Below are 20,441 nucleotides of genomic sequence, written 5' to 3'. Positions count from 1 at the left end.
CCCCACCCCCACCAGACATACACCCCCACCAGTCATACACCCCACCAGTCAGAACATACCACCAAACATACACCCCCACCAGACATACACCCCCACCAGATCATATACACCCCCACAGAATACACCCCCACCAGACATACACCCCCACCAGACATACACCAGAGCATCAGGTTCCATAACACTGGCAGCTCTTCTGTTCCAGGGGTCAAAATGTCACAAAATATCCAATTTGATTAAATATACTATTTATTCCCTAGTAAAAAGGATACAAAATCATACCAATACACAGTCAGTGAATTTCATATTCATACATATCAAAAACAATAATTCTCTTAGAAAGAGATTACAACACTCCCTCTGGAAATAGGAGACAAATGGAAGAACTGAGTGTTCATCGACAGTTTCCTCATCTGAAATGATGTGAAAGGACAGCTGGCAGTTCAAGAGATCGCAAAAGAAACAGAGGGGGGTTGAGTGGATTCACCTATTATGTAGATGTTAACCTAGATAGGGGGGTTGAGTAGATTCACCTATTATGTAGATGTTAACCTAGATAGGGGGGTTGAGTGGATTCACCTATTATGTAGATGTTAACCTAGATAGGGGGGTTGAGTGGATTCACCTATTATGTAGATGTTAACCTAGATAGGGGGGTTGAGTAGATTCACCTATTATGTAGATGTTAACCTAGATAGGGGGGTTGAGTGGATTCACCTATTATGTAGATGTTAACCAGATTCACCTATTATGTGATGTTAACCTAGATAGGGAGGTTGAGTGCAGAACAGAAAATCATTTATAGAGCGCGACCGATAAGATGAAAAAATAAAATTATAATTATAATAAATTAAAAATTAAAAAATAAAATAAAAAGACATTTCAAGCATATTTATTGGACAATTGCTATTTTGGATGGCAATTTACTAGACTTCAGTGTGGAAAAATTACACTTTAATTTCTCCGATGCAAATCACTAAATCGACATCAGTAAGTTGTCCCCCCCCCCCCAAAAAAGAAACCCCCATCAGTCAGGCTCTAATCATTTCTATCGAGAGAAGAGAGAAATAAAAAAGACAAGTAGTTTAATCAGAAGACAGTCTAAGGGCTTTCCGTTCACACCGAGCATGGAGGGAGAGAGAACAAAAAATCCATTCGAGAAGACATGTGGCTTAGAGTCCCACTGAGGCGATGATCTGGTTCAGGACGCCTGTCATGCATCAGTCCTGTGCTGCTGTCCCAGTGTCCCTGTGTAATAGATAGATGGCCCAGCCATTGTAGGGGCTCTGGCTCTGCCCCGTGACCAGAGAGCTGCTCGTTCTGACAGAGCCGGGGCAAAGGTCATGTCATGGCTGTCACCTCTGTACTGAGGTCCTACTGGACCCCCCCAGGCTCTGCTTTACCCTACCCTGCCTCGACCTCTGACCTTTAGCCTCTGGCTCCGAGTCACTGAGTTCCAGGTCAGGGCAGTATCCATCCGTCTCCTGGTAGGGTGGTGATCTGGTACTACCGAGTCCCTGGGGGACTCCAGGAACTGGTTTGGCCCAGGGTCGGTCCTTGGCTGATCTGGTACCTTTACCCCCTGGGACAGCTTGTCCCCCCGCAGGTCCTCCGTGGTCCGCACCAAGCTGACCGTCGCCTCCTTGAACGACCGGCTGAAGTGCTCCATGGTGGAATCACTGAAACTGACTGATTGGCTGGCCTTGACCCCTGAACCCTCGCTGGTTTCCTGTTCGCTGGGGGTCTGACAAGAGCTGTCCTTCTGGGCCACGGCCACCATCTTCTCCATCATGCCGTTGGATCTAGGGACGGGCCCCGTCTGCTCTTGGTCCAGTTTGCCGTTTCCATTGGAAGGGTGGCCATGTAGAGCGGCGTGGAGTGTCAACGGCTTACCCATTAGAGGCTTGCCAGTCTGTTTAATGGTCAGGGCTGAGCCCTGGCGGCACGGTTAGTCAGTGTTGGTCCAGCGGCATTACTCCCCTCCCTACGTGACTGACCTGAAGCAGACAGCAGACTGCCATTGGAGCACTCCTCTCTCTTGCCTCGTCCATGGAGCTGAGGCTTCCCTCCTCCTTTACCCTTCCCCAGCCCCCTCCCTTCCCTAGCCCCTTCCCTCCCCCACTGCGTTGGTGAACGTTCCCGCTGTTATCTGGACACAGGGGGCCGTTGCCTGACTTGGAGCCGGTCTTCCCGTTACCCAGCGACACTTTGGGCATCTTCAGCTTCAGGGTGATTCTCGGAGGAGGCCGGAACAACATGCTGTCCACCGGCAGACCTGGAGAGACAAAGACCATGAGAGCCAATCAGAATGATGGGTTAGTCCCCATTTCCTCCCACACCATGAGGGCCAATCAGAATGATGGGTGTCATGAGAATTTTCAATCCCAATGATAATAACTAACACTTATTTAAGCTTTGACAATCCCCGAGGTTTGTAAGACCCTGGGTTTAATAATAATTAGGCAAAGACTCACCTTATGCAAAAGGTCCGTACAGTTTATTCAGAGAACGTTCTAAAGTCCATAATACAAAGACATGCCATTTCATAACTTTCCCTCCCTACCTAATACACGCACATACCGACACACAAACAGTAGGTGGGATGTATCTTTTCCCCATAGTTCTCACCACTCGTTTATCCCTTCCGAGATTAGATGAACCTTGACAGAACTCCCTGTCCTGTCGTAAGTTTCTCAGAATTCTAATCAGGTCAGGTCATGAATAGTTCAATTGTTCTCTGTATTTTCTTAGTCACACACATTTCTACTTGTCTCGACCAAACCTTATTGGACTGAAGTTTATCATTCTAATTATATATATTATATATATATAACAACTAACAATTATGCTTCAGGGTGGAGTTCTTTAGTCATTACCTTAAACATATAAATTCCCTTATCAATGGGTTGGCCCCCATCTCCTCCCACAACAGCATGACAGTCAATCAGAATTATGGGTTAGTCCCCATCTCCTCCCATAGAAACTTTTAACTTCTTATGGATGGTGGCAGTATTGAGTAGCTTGGATGACTGACGTGCCCAGAGTAAACGGCCTGCTACTCACGCCTAGAAACTAAGATATGCATATTATTAGTATATTTGGATAGAAAACACTCTGAAGTTTCTAAAACTGTTTGAATGATGTCTGTGAGTATAACAGAACTCATATGGCAGGCAAAAACCTGAGAAAAAATCCAAACTGGAAGTGGTTGTAGTTTTTCAAGTGATTGCCTATCCAAACTACAGTGTCTGTGGGGTCATTTTGCACTTCCTAAGGCTTCTACTAGATGTCAACAGTCTTTAGAACCTTGTTTGAGGCTTCTACTGTGAAGTTGGGGAGAATAAGCTCATTGAGTGAGAGGACTGCCAGCAGGGCATGAGCCTCAGCCATGCGCACTCACGTGAGAGGTAGCTCAGTTCCATTGCATTTCTGAAGAGAAAGGATTTCTCCGGTTGAAACTTTATTGCAGATTTATGATAAAAACATCCTAAAGATTGATTCTATACATCGTTTGACGTTTCTACGAACTGTAATGGGATTTTTTTAGTTTGTCTGACCTGCGCGTCGAGAATTTGGATTTGTGAACTAAAGGCGCGAACAAAAAGGAGGTATTTGGACATAAAGGATGGACTTTATCGAACAAAACAAACATTTATTGTTGAACTGGGATCCCTGGGAGTACATTCTGATGAAGATCATCAAAGGTAAGTGAATATTTATAATGCTATTTCTGACTATTGTTGACTCCAACATGGCGGATATATTGTATGGCATGTTTTTGTGTCTGAGCGCTGTACTCAGATTATTGCATGGTGTGCTTTTTCGGTAAAGCTTTTTTGAAATCTGACACAGCGGTTACATTAAGGAGAGGTTTATCTAAAGTTCCATGCATAACACTTGTATTTTCATCAACATTTATGATGAGTATTCCTGTAAATTGATGTGGCTCTCTGCAAAATCACCAGATGTTTTGGAGGCAAAACATTACTGAACATAACGTGCCAATGTAAACAGATTTTTGGATAAAATATGAACTTTATCGAACAAAACATACATGTATTGTGTAACATGAAGTCCTATGAGTGTCATCTGATGAAGATCAAAGGTTAGTGATTAATTTTATCTCCATTTCTGCTTTGTGACTCCTCTCTTTGGCTGGAAAATGGCTGTGTTTTTTTATGTGTGTAGGCGCTGACCTAACATAATCATATGGTTTGCTTTCGCCGTAAAGCCTTTTGAAATCAGACACTGTGGCTGGATTAACAAGAAGTAAAGCTTTAAAATGGTGTATAATATTGTATGTTTCAGGAATTTTAATTATGAGATATTTGTTGTTTTGAATTTGCCCTGCATTCACTGGCTGTTGTCATATCGATCCCGCTAACGGGATTCAAGCCATAAGAAGTTTTAAAGGGGTACTGAACTTCTGATTTGGCCTCGTTTTGTGGCTTGGTCATAAAGAAATGCAGTGGCCTTGACTGACACCAAACGAGAGTGGCTTTGAGGAGCTCTGGGGCTAGTTAGGGGCTGTCAATAAATTGCACAATGGGAAGATATTTTCATGTTGCACATCTTTTAGTTGTCTCGTTAATATGATTTTTGTTTTACAATTTATAGTTGGTTTGAGGTTAAGTCGTTGAAATTTGGAGCTCTTGACATTTATAATATTGTACCATGTACTTAAATTTACTGATGGTCCCTAACTAATTAGCCCTATAGGGATATCGCTTCCTGAGTGGCGCAGCGGTCCAAGGCACTGCATCTCAGTGCAAGAGGCGTCACTACAGTCCCTGGTTCGAATCCAGGCTGTATCACATCAGGCCGTGATTGGGTGTCCCATAGGGTGGCGCTCAATGGCCACAGTGTCGTCCAGGTTTGGCCGGGGTAGGCCGTCATTGTAAATAAGAATTTGTTCTTAACTGATTTGCCTAGTTAAATAAAAATATATCATTTTTAAAAATGCATAAATGAGTATGACACAACCTGGCATTTAAAGCATGCTAATTTCACATACTATAAAAAGTTATTTTTTTCACATATCCAAAATGCCTATTATTTAGAATGCAAGTACAGGTATTCGGATACGGCACACACACAATCTTACCAGCGGCGATCTCTTGGCTGAGCAGTTTGACGTGGAGGTTGAAGATCTGTTCCTGGGCTTTGCTCTGAGACAGTTTCAGCTTCTCCCTCCGACTCACCATGTAACACAGGTTCCTCACCTGTAGGGGACACAACACTGCCGTCAGGTCAACTAACAAAACACTCACCCTAAGCCACCCAGCAATCTGTCTCCATCTGGTGGCTGTTTTTAGTTTGCATCTCCCCCTTGGATATATGAATTGATTTAGAGGTCAAGCTAGAGATCTATTGCACTTGTCATCATGATGATTATTATGATTATTATTATTATTATTATTATTATTATTATTATTATTAGGTTGGATCCTTGTATAATTATTTTTACATTTGACTACTTGTGTGTGAATTTAGTAAAACTTGTGTGTTGGAAACAATTCTTCATATGCCTATTTTAGCTTAAATTTGAGGGAATATCTACAGGAATTGAGATTTGAGCTCTTCTGATTTGCACTCATTCCCCACCCCAATATTCCCGCTTTCTGAAGCACTTTTATATACCCTAACCTCTTTGGGCCCCAGGCCTGACTCCTAACCTCTTTGGCCCCCAGGCCTGACCCCTAACCTCTTTGGCCCCCAGGCCTGACCCCTAACCTCTTTGGCCCCCAGGCCTGACCCCTAACCATTCCAGAGACCAGAGACTGTCACCCTCCACCCTCACTGACAACCCCCCTCCCTACTGTAACCCCCCCTCCCTACTGTAACCCCGCCTCCCTACTGTAACCCTCCCTCCCTCCCTGACAAACCCCCCTCCCTACTGTAACCTCCCTACTGTAACCCCCCCTCACTGACAACCCCCCTCTCTCTGTTACCGCGGGCAGGTAGCCTACTCTCATTCCTTGCTTAACCTTTTTACATTCTGAAAAGATGGTTATGATATGCACGGGCCATAACCTAATTCCTCTCTTGCCGGGAACAACACGGTGCAGATTCGTCCTGAAAGACCCTGGATTAGAACTGGCAACCTGCCATCCATATAAGCAGCCAACTCAGATATGAAAGAGCTCAGAGTTCATTAAAATAGAAAATCAACATGCAACATTTGTACAGTTCATACAGTTCATTCGAGAATGAATTCACACCCCTTTTCTTTCTCCACATTGTTACATAACAGCCTTATTCTAAAATTGATTTAAATACAATGTTTTCGCCTTGTTTGTTTTTTCAGACCCTTTACTCACTACTTTGTTGAAGCACCTTTGGCAGTGATTACAGACCCGAGTATTCTGGGTATGAAGCTACAGCTTGGCACCCCTGTATTTGGGGAGTTTCTCCCATTCTTCTTTGCAGATCCTCTCAAGCTCTGTCAGGTTGGATGGAGAGCGTTTGCTGCACAGTGATTTTCATGTCTCTCCAGAGATGTTTAAATCGGGTTCAAGTCCGGGCCTGACTGGGCCTACTCAAGGATATTCAGAGACTTGCCCGAAGCCACTTCTGCTTTGTCTTGGTTGTGTGCTTAGGGTTGTTGTCCTGTTGGAAGGTGAACCTTCGTCTCCCAGCCTGAGGTCCTGAGCTGGTTTTCATCAAGGACCTCTCTGTAGTTGTTCCGTTCATCTTTCCCTTGATCCTTGACTAGTGTCCCAGTCCCTGCAACTAAAAAAAGTCCCCACAGGCATGATGATGCTACCCAGGCTTCACCGTAGGGATGGTGCCAGGTTTCCTCCAGATGTGACGCTTGGCATTCAGGCAAATAGTTCATTCTTGGTTTCAGACCAGAGAATCTTGTTTCTCATGGTCAGAGTCCTTAAGGTCCCTTTTGGCAAACTCCAAGTGGGCTGTCATGTGCCTTTTACTGAGGAGTGGCTTCCGTCTGACCAGTCTACCATAGAGGCCTGATTAGTTGAGTGCTGCAGAGACGGGAGAGAAATTGCAGAGGACAACCATCTCCACAGAGGAATCTGGAGCTGTCAGAGGAGACCATGGGGTTCTTGCTCACCCTCCCTGACCAAGGCCCTTCTGCCTCGAGTTTCTCAGTTTGGCCGGGAAGAGAGTCTTGGTGGTACCGAAATTCTTCTATTTAAGAATGGAGGCCACGGTGTGTTCTTGGGGACCTTCAATGCTGCAGACATTTTTGGGTACCCTTCCCTAGATCTGTGCCTCGACACAATCCTGTCTCGGGGCTCTACAGACAATTCCTTCGACCTCATGGCTTGGTTTTTGCTCAGACGTGCACTGTCAACTGTGGGACCTTATATAGACAGGTATGTGCCTTTCCAAAATCATGTCCAATCAATTGAATTTATCACAGCTAGACTCCAATGAAGTTGTAGAAACATCTCAAGGATGATCAATGGAACAGGATGCACCAGAGCTCAGTTTTGAGTCTCATAGCAAAGGGTCTTGATACTTATTTAAATATCGTTTTTCTTTAAATAAATGTACACATATTTCTAAAAACCTGTTTTTCGCTTAGTCATTATGGGGAACTGAGTGTAGATTGATGAGGGGGGGGGGAATTGAATAAAGGCTGTAAAGTAACAACATGTTGAAAAAGGAGAAGGGGTCTGAATACTTAGAATGCACCGTATATGGATATCAGTCAATTGAAATAAGGCTCTAATCTATGGATTTCACATGACTGGGCAGGGGCGCAGCCATGGGTAGGCCTGGGAGGGCATCGGCCCACCCACTGGAGAGCCAGGCCCACCCACTGGGGAGCCAAGCCCAGCCACTGGGGAGCCAGGCCCACCCACTGGGGAGCCAGGCCCACCAACTGGGGAGCCAGGCCCAGCCACTGGGGCGCAAGGCCCAGCCAATCAGAATTAGTTTTTCCATCACAAATGGCCTTATTACAGACTGAAACTGAGGAGTATTTCTTCAGCTGTTCGGGTGGCTTGGTCTCAGACGATCCCGCAGGTGAAGAAGACGGATGTGGAAGTCCTGGGGTTGAGGCCGGTTGGACGTACTGCCAAATTCTCTAAAACAATGCTGGGAGACGGCTTATGGTAGAGAAATGAACATTAAATTCTCTGGCAACAGCTCTGGTAGACATTCCTGCAGTCAGCATGTCAATTGCACGCTCTGTCAAAACTTGAGACATCTGTGGCATTGTGTTGCGAAATAAAACTGCACATTTTAGAGTGTTCTTTTATTGTCCCCAGCACAAGGTGCACCTGTGTAATGATCCTGCTGTTTTATCGGCTTCTTGCCACACCTGTCAGGTGGATGGATTATCTTGGCAAAGGAGAAAAGCTCACTAACAGGGATGTAAACTAATTTGTCCACAAATTGAGCTAAATAAGCTTTTTGTGCGTATGGAACATTTCTGGGGCTTTACTTTTTATTTCACTTTACGTTTATATTTTGGTTCAGTGTAGTATAATTTAATGTGCATGACCATCCGTATGAGTGTGGATAACGTCTTCTAAAACAAAACTAATATAAAGTCCCCCCCCCCCCCCCCAACTCCCTTTTGCCGTCAGAACAGCCTCAATTCGTTGTGTCATGGACTCTACAAGGTGGTAAAGCGTTCCACAGGGATGCTGGTCCATGTTGACTCTAATGCTTCCCACAGTTGTGTCAAATTGGCTGGATTTCCTTTGGTGTGGTGGACCATTCTTGATACACACGGGAAAGGGTTGAGTGTGAAAAACCCAGCAGCGTTTGCAGTTCTGACACAAACTGGTGCGCCTGGCGCCTACTACCATACCCCGTTCAAAGGCACTTAAATCTTTTGTCTTGTCCTTTCACCCTCTGAATGGCACACGTACACTACCGTTCAAAAGTTTGGGGTCACTTACAAAACGTCCAAAATGTCCTTTTGAAAGAAAAGCGTATTTTTGGTCCATTAAAATAACATCAATTGATCAGAAATACAGTGTAAACATTGTTAATGTTGTAAATGACTATTGTTGCTGGAAACGGCTGATTTTTAATGGAATATCTACGTTGTCCGCAACCATCACTCCTGTGTTCCAATGGCACGTTGTGTTAGCTAATCCAAGTTGACCAATGTTGTAAATGAATATTGTACCTGGAAATGGCTGATTTTTTATGGAATATCTACATAGGCGTACAGAGGGCCGTTATCAGCAACAGTCACTCCTGTGTTGTGTTAGCCATTTAAATGATAAACTTGGATTAGCTAATTGATCATTAGAAAAACCCTTTTGCAATTATGTTAGTAGAGCTGAAAACTGTTGTACTGATTCAAGAAGCAATAAAACCAGCCTTTAGACTAGTTGAGTATCTGGAGCATCAGCATTTGTGGGTTCAATTACAGGCTCAAAATGGCCAGAAACAAAGACCTTTCTTCTGAAACTCGTCAGTCTATTCTTGTTCTGAGAAATTAAGGCTATTCATTGAGAGAAATTGCCAAGAAACTGAAGATCTCGTACAACGCTGTGTACTACTCCCTTCACAGAACAGCGCAAACTGGCTCCAACCAGAATAGGAAGCGTGGGAGGCCCCAAAAGATTGTTCTTTTGCCCATCTTAATCTTTTCTTTTTATTGGCAAGTCTGAGATATGGCTTTTTCTTTGCAACTCTGCTTAGAAGACCAGCATCCCGGAGTCGCCTCTTCACTGTTAACGTTGAGACTGGTGTTTTGTGGGTACTATTTAATGAAGCTGCCAGTTGAGGACTTGTGAGGTGTCTGTTTCTCAAACCCACAAACCTCGAACCCACAAATGCTGATGCTCCAGATACTCAACTAGTCTACAGAAGGCCAGTTTTATTGCTTCTTTAATCAGAACAACAGTTTCCAGCTGTGCTAACATAACTGCAAAAGGGTTTTCTAATGATCAATTAGCCTTTTAAATTATCAACTTGGATTAGCTAACACAACGTGCCATTGGAACACAGGAGTGATGGTTGCTGATAATGGGCCTCTGTACGCCTATGTAGATATTCCATTAAAAAAAAAAATCTGCCGTTTCCCGCTACAATAGTCATTTACATTGTTAATAATGTCTACACTGTATTTCTGACCAATTTGATGTTATTTTAATGGACAAACAATTTGCTTTTCTTTCAAAAACAAAGACATTTCTAAGTGACCAAACTTTTCAACGGTAGTGTACACAAACAATGTCTCAATTGTCACAAGGCTAATAAAATCCTTCTTTAACCCGTCTCCTCCCCTTCATCTACGCTGATTGAAGTGGATTTAACAAGTGACATCAATAAGGGATCATAACTTTAACCTGGACTCACCTGGTCGGTCTATGTCATGGAAAGAACAGGTGTTCTTAATGTTTTGTATACCGAGTGTATATCTATTTAAATATAAGTCATACTAACCCTCTCTAAGTCCTGTCGGAGATGCATGAACATCCTCATTCGTGTGTGGATGCTGTCTTCATGAGGCAACAGCAGCAAGTTATCCTCCTCCTCACCAGGGGGCAGCAGAGCACGGTTGAAGTTGCTCTTCCTCTTCAATTTCCAGTACTGGTAGATGAAGTCCAGCAAGGTGGGAGGGAGACCCAGGTTCAGGGCCAGCTCCTCCGGGTGAATCAGAGTAGAAAACTCCTCCTCCAGCTCTAGTAACCTCTGGGCCCTCAGGCCCCCCCTCTCTGGGTCTACGGGGGGTTTGGGCCGGGCCGGACTGAGACCGGAGCCTGGTTCCCCCTGCCTTGGGCTGCTTGTTGTGGGCTGGCTCAGAGGGGGCTGAGACCGGAGCTGGCTCCCCTGCCTTGGGCTGCTTGTTGTGGGCTGTTGACGAGGGCTGACGGCCGGGGGCTGGTGGGTCGGATGGAGGCCTGTTCTTGGGCTTGACTGTGCTTTCAGACAGTAGGACCTGAACTTCACCTCGTCTCCTTCATCCAGGATGGTCTTCATCTCCAGGCTGTACTCGAAGGCGCACGTCACATGGAACGGGGATGGTGCAGTTCTTCACTGAGCACTAAGAGGGATGGAGGGAGGAGGAGAAAGGTATGGGTTCATTAACTCAGGGGTTGTGGAAAGTGAGGTCTGCAGAGGTACTGCAGGAGGTCCGCAGCCAGATTTAAAATATATATTACATTTTCTTTTTTTAACCATGTCATTTTTTAATGAATATCACTAACAAATGAAACTCATTTTGGCCGAGGTAACGATACGTCTGTTCTTACCCCAGAGCATCATGGGCCTTGGAGGGCTCACACGGATGCCGATATCCACAGTACCCCCCACCAATTATACATTTCTCAACTCCAATACTTCTCGTATTACACCCCCCCACCCCTGCCCCCAAAACATTAAGTAATTGAAGCTTTAAACTGCCAAAGTTCTCTCTGCCTCATGGCAAATGTGTAGAACTGCAGGAAACGTGCTTGAAACTGTTAAATGTTCTCTTTGATGCTAGATGGGCCTATAAAACGTTCCTTCCCAGGCCCTGAGACCTGGTTCATACAGCCATGCACTGCCAGTCACATTCCTTATACGCCAATCTCTGTCTCACTGTAGTCGTGTTCTGATATGAGGGGGTCCTGATGAATTTACTATAACAGAAGGGGTCTCAGAAACAACCCCTTACTTAATACACCTTCACGAGCCAATACAAAAAGATCAACCAGACTATATATTACCAAATAAGAGACTACAAATGTGAAACACAACAAAACAACAAAAACAAGAGACGTGTGATATCTAGTCACGTAAATATGTCACACAAACAGTCCAACCACCTCGCTCACCTGTATACAGGCTCCAGTCTTCAGTTTACAGAGGCTGCAGATGAGAAGACCAGCGGGATGGAGGGATGTGGGACACCTTGGTGATGGGCTTCCATCCTCTCTGGACACGCTATGTCTCACCTAGAAATACAGGAAGAACACACTGTTACGCACGCTATTGGTCAGATTTACTGTTGGAGATACACAGGACCGTACCGTCAGTCCAGCTAGAGATATACAGGACCGTCAGTCAGTCAGCTAGAGATATACAGGACCGTCAGTCAGTCAGCTAGAGATATACAGGACCGTCAGTCAGTCAGCTAGAGATATACAGGACCGTCAGTCAGTCAGCTAGAGATATACAGGACCGTCAGTCCAGTCAGCTAGAGATATACAGGGACCGTCAGTCAGTCAGCTAGAAGGGATAAGACTACAGGACCGTCAGTCCAGTCAGCTAGAGATATACAGGACCGTCAGTCAGTCAGCTAGAGATATACAGGACCGGTCAGTCAGTCAGCTAGAGATACACAGGACGGTACCGTCAGTCAGCTAGAGATACACAGGACCGTACCGTCAGTCAGCTAGAGATACACAGGACGGTACCGTCAGTTAGCTAGAGATACACAGGACGGTACCGTCAGTTAGCTAGAGATACACAGGACCGTACCGTCAGTTAGCTAGAGATACACAGGGACCGTACCGTCAGTCAGCTAGAGATACACAGGACCGTCAGTCAGTCAGCTAGAGATACACAGGACCGTCCAGTCAGTCAGCTAGAGATACAGGACCGTCAGTCAGTCAGCTAGAGATATACAGGACCGTCAGTCAGTCAGCTAGAGATATACAGGACCGTCAGTCAGTCAGCTAGAGATATACAGGACCGTCAGTCAGTCAGCTAGAGATATACAGGACCGTCAGTCAGTCAGCTAGAGATATACAGGACCGTCAGTCAGTCAGCTAGAGATATACAGGACCGTCAGTCAGTCAGCTAGAGATATACAGGACCGTCAGTCAGTCAGCTAGAGATATACAGGACCGTCAGTCAGTCAGCTAGAGATAGACAGGACGTAGTCAGTCAGCTAGAGATATACAGGACCGTCAGTCAGTCAGCTAGAGAAAGGAGGGGAGATATACAGGACCGTCAGTCAGTCAGCTGAGAATGCAGGACCGTCAGTCAGTCAGCTAGAGATATGCAGGACATTCAGTCCAGTCAGCTAGAGATATACAGGACCGTCAGTCAGTCAGCTAGAGATATACAGGACCGTCAGTCAGTCAGCTAGAGATATACAGGACCGTCAGTCGCAGTCAGCTAGAGATATACAGGACCGTCAGTCAGTCAGCTAGAGATATACAGGACCGTCAGTCAGTCAGCTAGAGATATACAGGACCGTCAGTTCAGTCAGCTAGAGATATCCAGGAACGTCAGTCAGTCAGCTAGAGATATACAGGACCGTCAGTCAGCTAGAGTATACAGGACCAGTCAGCTAGAGATATACAGGACCGCCAGTCAGCTAGAGATATATAGGACCGCCAGTCAGTCAGCTAGAGATATACAGGACCGTCAGTCAGTCAGCTAGAGATATACAGAACCAGTCAGCTAGAGATATACAGGACCAGTCAGCTAGAGATATACAGGACCGCCAGTCAGTCAGCTAGAGATATACAGGACTGTCAGTCAGTCAGCTAGAGATACACAGGACCGTCAGTCAGCTAGAGATACACAGGACCGTCAGTCAGTCAGCTAGAGATACACAGGACCGTCAGTCAGTCAGCTAGAGATACACAGGACCGTCAGTCAGTCAGCTAGAGATACACAGGACCGTCAGTCAGTCAGCTAGAGATACACAGGACCGTCAGTCAGTCAGCTAGAGATATACAGGACCAGTCAGCTAGAGATATACAGGACCAGTCAGCTAGAGATATACAGGACCAGTCAGCTAGAGATATACAGGACCAGTCAGCTAGAGATATACAGGACCAGTCAGTCAGTCAGCTAGAGATATACAGGACCGTCAGTCAGTCAGCTAGAGATATACAGGACCGTCAGTCAGTCGCTAGAGATATACAGGACCGTCAGTCAGTCAGCTAGAGATATACAGGACCGTCAGTCAGTAAGCTAGAGATATACAGGACCGTCAGTCAGTCAGCTAGAGATATCCAGGACCGTCAGTCAGTCAGCTAGAGATATACAGGACCGTCAGTCAGTCAGCTAGAGATATACAGGACCGTCAGTCAGTCAGCTAGAGATATACAGGACCGTCGTCAGTCAGCTAGAGATATACAGGACCGTCAGTCAGGCAGCTAGAGATATACAGGACCGTCAGTCAGTCAGCTAGAGATATACAGGACCGTCAGTCAGTCAGCTAGAGATATACAGGACCGTCAGGTCAAGTCAGCTAGAGATATACAGGACCGTCAGTCCAGCCTTTACTGTTTTTAACAGCACCTTTCTGACAGACAGATGCATAAAAAGGAACAAGGTAGTTTGATTTTGTACCTCAAGGGATCCACAGTAGCACAGCTAACGTGGGTGCCCACTGGTGCCCGCCCCTCGTAGCCTTCATCGCCCCTCCCTTTATGGACATAGCTGGCACTGGGGGTCAATGCCTAGGACACACGTCCTGCACAGCCAGTTACCATCTGGTACCTTCACTATACCATAACACGCCTGGGCAGGAGAGAGAGAGACAGAGTGGAGAGAAGGTTAACAGGGAGAAGAGAGACACATTCAGAAACATACCCGACCAATAACAGAGATCCAGACAACCTGAGGATGGGAGGAACAGCAGGTCAGAAATCAGCTCAATGTGATGGAAGAATCCAGAGACTCTAACCACTTCTGGGAACACTGGAAACTCTAAACACGAAGAGTTATCTATCCAAAACGGAGATGTTCGGATAAACCCACTTCTCAAATCTTTTTGGCTCTATAACAAAGAACAGCAAAAACATATACATGATCAAATACACATCTTAGAATCAACTATTAAAGATGACCAGAACCCACTGGATTCTCCAATTACATTGAAATGAACTACAGGACAAAATACAAACCTTCCAACCCAAAGAGGCCTGAGGTGTTGATGGTATCCTCAATGAAACGATCAAATATACAGACCACAAATCCCATTTTGGCTAAACTCTAACATCATCCTCATCTCTGGCATCTTCCCCAATATTTGGAATCAAGGACTGATCATCCCAATCCACAAAAGTGGAGACAAATTTGACCCCAATAACTACCGTGGGATATGCGTCAATAGAAACCTTGGGAAAATCCTCTGCATTATCATAAACAGCCAGACTCGTACAATTACTCAGTGAAAACAATGTACTGAGCAAATGTCAAATCAAAGAAACAAACCAAAACAAAAGGCAAAGTCTTCTCATGCATTGTTGATCTCAAAAAAGCTTTTGACTCAGTTTGGCCTGAGGGTCTGCTATACAAATTGATGGAACAGTGGTGTTGTAGGAAAAACATACAACATTATAAAATCTATGTACACAAAAAGTGTGCGGTTAAAATTGGAAAACACACAAACTTCTTTCCACAGGGCCGTGGGGTGAGACAGGGATGCAGCTTAAGCCCCACCCTCTTCAACATATATATCAACGATTTTGGCGAGGGCACTAGAACTGGAGCCCCCAGCCTCACCCTACTCGAATCTGAAGTAAAATGTTTGCTGATGATCTGGTGCTTCTGTCCCCAACCAAGGAGGGCCAACAGCAGCACCTAGATCTTCTGCACAGATTCTGTCAGACCTGGGCCCTGACAGACCTGGGCCCTGACAGACCTGGGCCCTGACAGACCTGGGCCCTGACAGACCTGGGCCCTGACAGACCTGGGCCCTGACAGACAAAAATAATAATGGTGTTCCAAAAAAAGGGTAGCTGCCAAGACAACAAACACAAAATTCCATCTAGACACCGTTGCCCAAGAGCACACAAAAAACGATACATTCCTCGGCCTGAACATCAGCGCCACAGGTAACTTCCACAAAGCTGTGAACGATCTGAGACAAGGCAAGAAGAGCCTCCTATGCCATCAAAAGGAACAAAATTCTACATACTAATTAGGATCTGGCTAAAAAAAAATATTTGAATCAGTTATAGAAGCCATTGCCCTTTATGGTTGTGAAGTCTGGGGTCCGCTCACCAACCAAGAATTCACAAAATTGAGATTCTGCAAAAATATCCTCCGTGTACAATGTAAAACACCAAATAATGCATGCAGAGCATAATTAGGCTGATACCCACTAGAGATGTTAAATTCTACAACCACCTAAAAGGAAGCGATTCCCAAACCTTCCATAACAAAGCCATCACCTACAGAGAGATGAACCTGGACAAGAGTCCCCTAAGCAAGCTGGTCCTGGGACTCTGTTCACAAACACAAACACACCCCACAGAGCCCTAGGACAACAACTAGACCCAACCATATCATGAGAAACAAAAAGATAATTACTTGACACATTGGAAAGAATTAACAAAAAAAAACTGAGAAAACTAGAATGCTATTTGGCCCTAAACAGAGAGTACACAGTGACAGAATACCTGACCACTGTGACTGACCCAACATGAAGGAAAGCATTGACTATGTACAGACTCAGTGAGCAGAGCCTTGCTATTGAGAAAGGCCGCCGTAGGCAGACCTGGCTCTGAAGAGAAGACAGGCTATGTGCACACTGCCCACAAAATGAGGTGGAAACAGATGCACTTCCTAACCTCCTGCCAAATGTATGACCATATTAGAGACACATATTTCCCTCAGATTACACAGAACCGCAAAGAATTAGATAACAAACCAAATTTTGATAAATTCCCATATCTACTGGGTGAAATACCACAGTGTTCCATCACAGCAGCAAGATGTGTGACCTGTTGCCACACAAGAAAAGGTCAACCAGTGAAGAACAAACACCATTGTAAATACAACTCATATTTATGCTTATTTATTTTCCCTTTTGTACTTTAACTTTTTGCACATCGTTACAACCCTGTATATATACACATAATGTGACATTTGTAATGTCTTTATTCTTTTGGATCTTGTGTGAGTGTAATGTTTACCGTTCATTTTTATAGTTTATTATCTACTTCACTTGCTGTGGCAATGTAAACATAAGTTTCCCATGCCAATAAAGCCCTTAAATTGACAGCGGGTCAACACAGCGGGTTAGATGTATTTATGATGAAGAAGGGTTTAACTGAGGGATGAGAGATTGTCATAACGCTAAAGCCAGAGAACTGGGTATGTGTAGAATTATAATTTTTTCTTCACATTTTAGTTAATTAGCATTTTTCAAGAGCGACTTATAACCAGTGCATTTAACTAACGTATATAAAAACCACCACATTACACTCATTGCAAGTAAAGCCTTCTTCAATATAGCCACTATGCGCAAAATCAGTGCTGGTAGGTTCCTACCTGGTGAACACAGATGTTACATTTGTCACAGAAGACCATGTCGTTGCCCTCCTCGCTGTCGGGGGAGCGACACACATCACAGATGACGTCCTCGTCGTACTCGATGCCCAGCCCTTCTACCGTGTCGATGGCGTGGTTCATGTTGTCATGGCACTGACGCTCCAACGCCTCCATGGTGCGCTCCAGCGTCAGCTCGTCTACAGGCCCCTCCCCTGGGAGACAGAATAATACACCAATCAGAACATAGCTCCTGTACAGGTCCCTCCCCCTGGGAGACAGAATAATACACCAATCAGAACACAGCTCCTGTACAGGCCCCTCCCCTGGGAGACAGAATAATACACCAATCAGAATAATACACCAATCAGAACACAGCTCCTGTACAGGTCCCTCCGTTGGGAACAAACCCAGTCAGAACGCTGTTGCTACAGGCCATACAGGGCATTCAGAAAGTATTCACCACCTTGACTTTACAGCCTTATAGACAGGCTTTATTCTAACATGGATTCACTGTTTTCCGTCAATCTACACACAACACCCCATAATGACAAAGCCAAAACAGGTTATTAGGTTTTACAAATGTATTAAACATTTTTTTTAAAATGACTTATTTACATCAGTATTCAGACCATTTGATATGAGACTGAAAAATTGTGCTCAGGTACATCCTGTTTCCATTGATCATCCTTGAGATGTTTCTACAACTTGGAGTCCACCTGCTGTAAATGCAATTGATTGAACATGATTGGTGACCTAAACTGGGACATGCTTAAACCATATGACCAGGTCCTAAAGCAATGGGACTCTCTAAATATTTCTCAGATTATCACCAATCCCACAAGGTATGACTCCATAAACACCTAGAAAAGGCTACTCTCCTTGATGTTATCCTCACAAATAATCCTGATAGGTATCAGTCTGGTGTTTTCTGTAATGACCTTAGTGATCACTGTTTTACAGCCTGTGTTCGTAATAGCTGCTCAGTGAAACGACCTGTCCTGATTTGTTATAGACGCATGCTAAAAAACTAACGAACAAGCCTTCCGTCATGACCTGGCCTCTGTAAAATGGTATAGAATCAGCTTGATCCCCTCTGTCGAAGACGCTTGGACCTTCTTTTTTTATATCTTCAGTGGTATTGTTAACAAACACGCCCCCATAAAGAAATTGAGAATTTAAAAACAGGTTCAGCCCCTGGTTCGACCGTGATCTTGCAGAGTTACTCCACCTCATGAATTGCATTTGGCGAAAGGCTCGGCACACGCATACTCAGGCTGACTGGCTGTCGTTCAGGCAAATGAGAAAAGTTCACTCAGGCTATCCGGAAGGCCAAAGTTAGTTACTTTAAGGAGCAGTTCTCTCTCTGTGGTTCTAACCCCAAGATGTTCTGGAAAACGGTTAAAGACCTGGAGAATAAACCCTCCTCCTCACAGCTGCCCATGTCCCTTAATGTTGATGATGTGGTTGTTACTGACAAGAAGCACATGGCTGAGCTCTTTAATCACCACTTCATTAAGTCAGGATTCCTATTTGACTCAGCCATGCCTCCTTGCCCGTCCAACATTTCCTCATCTCCCTTCTAATGTGACTATCCCCGATGCTTCTCTCTCTTTTTCCCCTGTCCCGCTACAAAGGTTCTCCCTGCAGGCGGTAACTGAGTCCGACGTGCTAAAGGAGCTCCTTAATAAACTTGACCCCAAAAAACTTCTGGTGGTTTCGACCATTTCTTCTTTAAGGTTGCTGCCCCTATCATAAGGTATCTGACCTTGTCAACCTCTCTCTCCTTTCTGGGGAGGTTCCCATTGCTTGGAAGGCAGCCACGGTTCATCCTTTATTTAAAGGGGGAGATCAAGCTGATCCTAACTGTTATAGGCCTATTTCTATTTCGCCCTGTTTATCAAAAGTGTTGGAAAACCTTGTCAATAACCAACCGACAGGCTTTCTTGATGTCTATAGTATTCTCTCTGGTCTGCAATCTGGTTTACGCTCAGGTTATGGATGTGTCACTAAAACCTTAAAGGTCCTCAATGATGTCACCATTGCCCTTGATTCTAAGCAATGTTGTGTTGCTATTTTTATTGACTTGGCCAAAGCTTTTTCTACCCTTAACCTTGTTCTGAACACCTCCAAAACAAAGGGCATGTGGTTTGGTAAGAAGAATGCCCCTCTCCCCACAGGTGTGATTACTACCTCTGAAGGTTTAGAGCTTGAGGTCGTCACCTCATACAAGTACTTGGGAGTCTGGCTAGACGGTACACTGTCCTTCTCGCCGCACATATCAAAGCTGCAGGCTAAAGTTAAATCTAGACTTGGTTTCCTCTATTGTAATCGCTCCTCTTTCACCCCTGCTGCCAAAATAACCCTGATTCAGATGACCATCCTACCCATGCTAGATTACGGAGACATAGTTTATAGATCGGCAGGTGAGGGTGCTCTCGAGCGGATGGATGTTCTTTATCATTCGGCCATCAGATTTGCCACCAATGCTCCTTATAGGACACATCACTGCACTCTATACTCGCCAAAGCGCACACATCCTTGGGTCGCTCGTCTTTTCAGTTCGCTGCAGCTAGCAACTGGAACGAGCTGCAACAAACACTCAAACTGGACCGTTTATCTCAATCTCTTCATTCAAAGACTCCATCACAGACACACAGTTGTGGCTGCTTTGCGTGATGTATTGTTGTCTCTACCTTCTTGCCCTTTGTGCTGTTGTCTGTGCCAAATGTTTGTACCTTGCTTTGTGCTGCTACCATGTAGCGCTGCTGCCATATTGTGTTGTCGTCTTAGGTCTCTCTTCATGTAGTGTTGTCTCTTGTCGTGATGTGTGTTTTGTCATATATTTTTATTTAATTTATTTTAAATCTCATCCCCCGCAGGAGGCCTTTTGGTAGTGCGTCATTGTAAATAACAATATGTTCTTAACTGACTTGCCTAGTTAAATAAAGGTTCAATAAAAATACAACATTTGGAAAGGTACACACCTGTCTATATTAAAGGTCCCACAGTTGACAGTGCATATCAGAGCAAAAATCCAGCCATGAGGTCAAAGAAATTGTCCGAAGAGCTCCGAGACGGCCAAACTGAGCAATCGGAGAAGGTCCTTGGTCAGGGAGGTGACCAAGAACCCGATGGTCATTCTGACAGAGCTGCAGAGTTCCTCTGTGGAGATGGGAGAACCTTCCAGAAGGACAACCATCTCTGCAGCACTCCACCAATCAGGCCTCTATGGTAGAGTGGCCAGACGGAAGCCACTCCTCAGTAAAAGGCACGACAGCCAACTT

The 20,441-nt window shown here is 44.9% G+C and overlaps 1 pseudogene; it reads right to left on the bottom strand.

Annotated features, from left to right (window-relative positions):
• Positions 1-873: 873 nt before the first annotated feature.
• The window catches only part of LOC115188035 (protein Jade-3-like), a 33,113-nt pseudogene continuing 13,545 nt past the window's right edge, over positions 874-20,441 (bottom strand).

Source organism: Salmo trutta, unplaced genomic scaffold (assembly GCF_901001165.1).
Source record: "Salmo trutta unplaced genomic scaffold, fSalTru1.1, whole genome shotgun sequence".
NCBI classification, from domain to species: Eukaryota; Metazoa; Chordata; class Actinopteri; order Salmoniformes; family Salmonidae; genus Salmo; species Salmo trutta.
The sequence above is the reverse complement of the archived record's forward strand: the minus strand, read 5'-3'. Positions and strand labels throughout refer to the sequence as shown.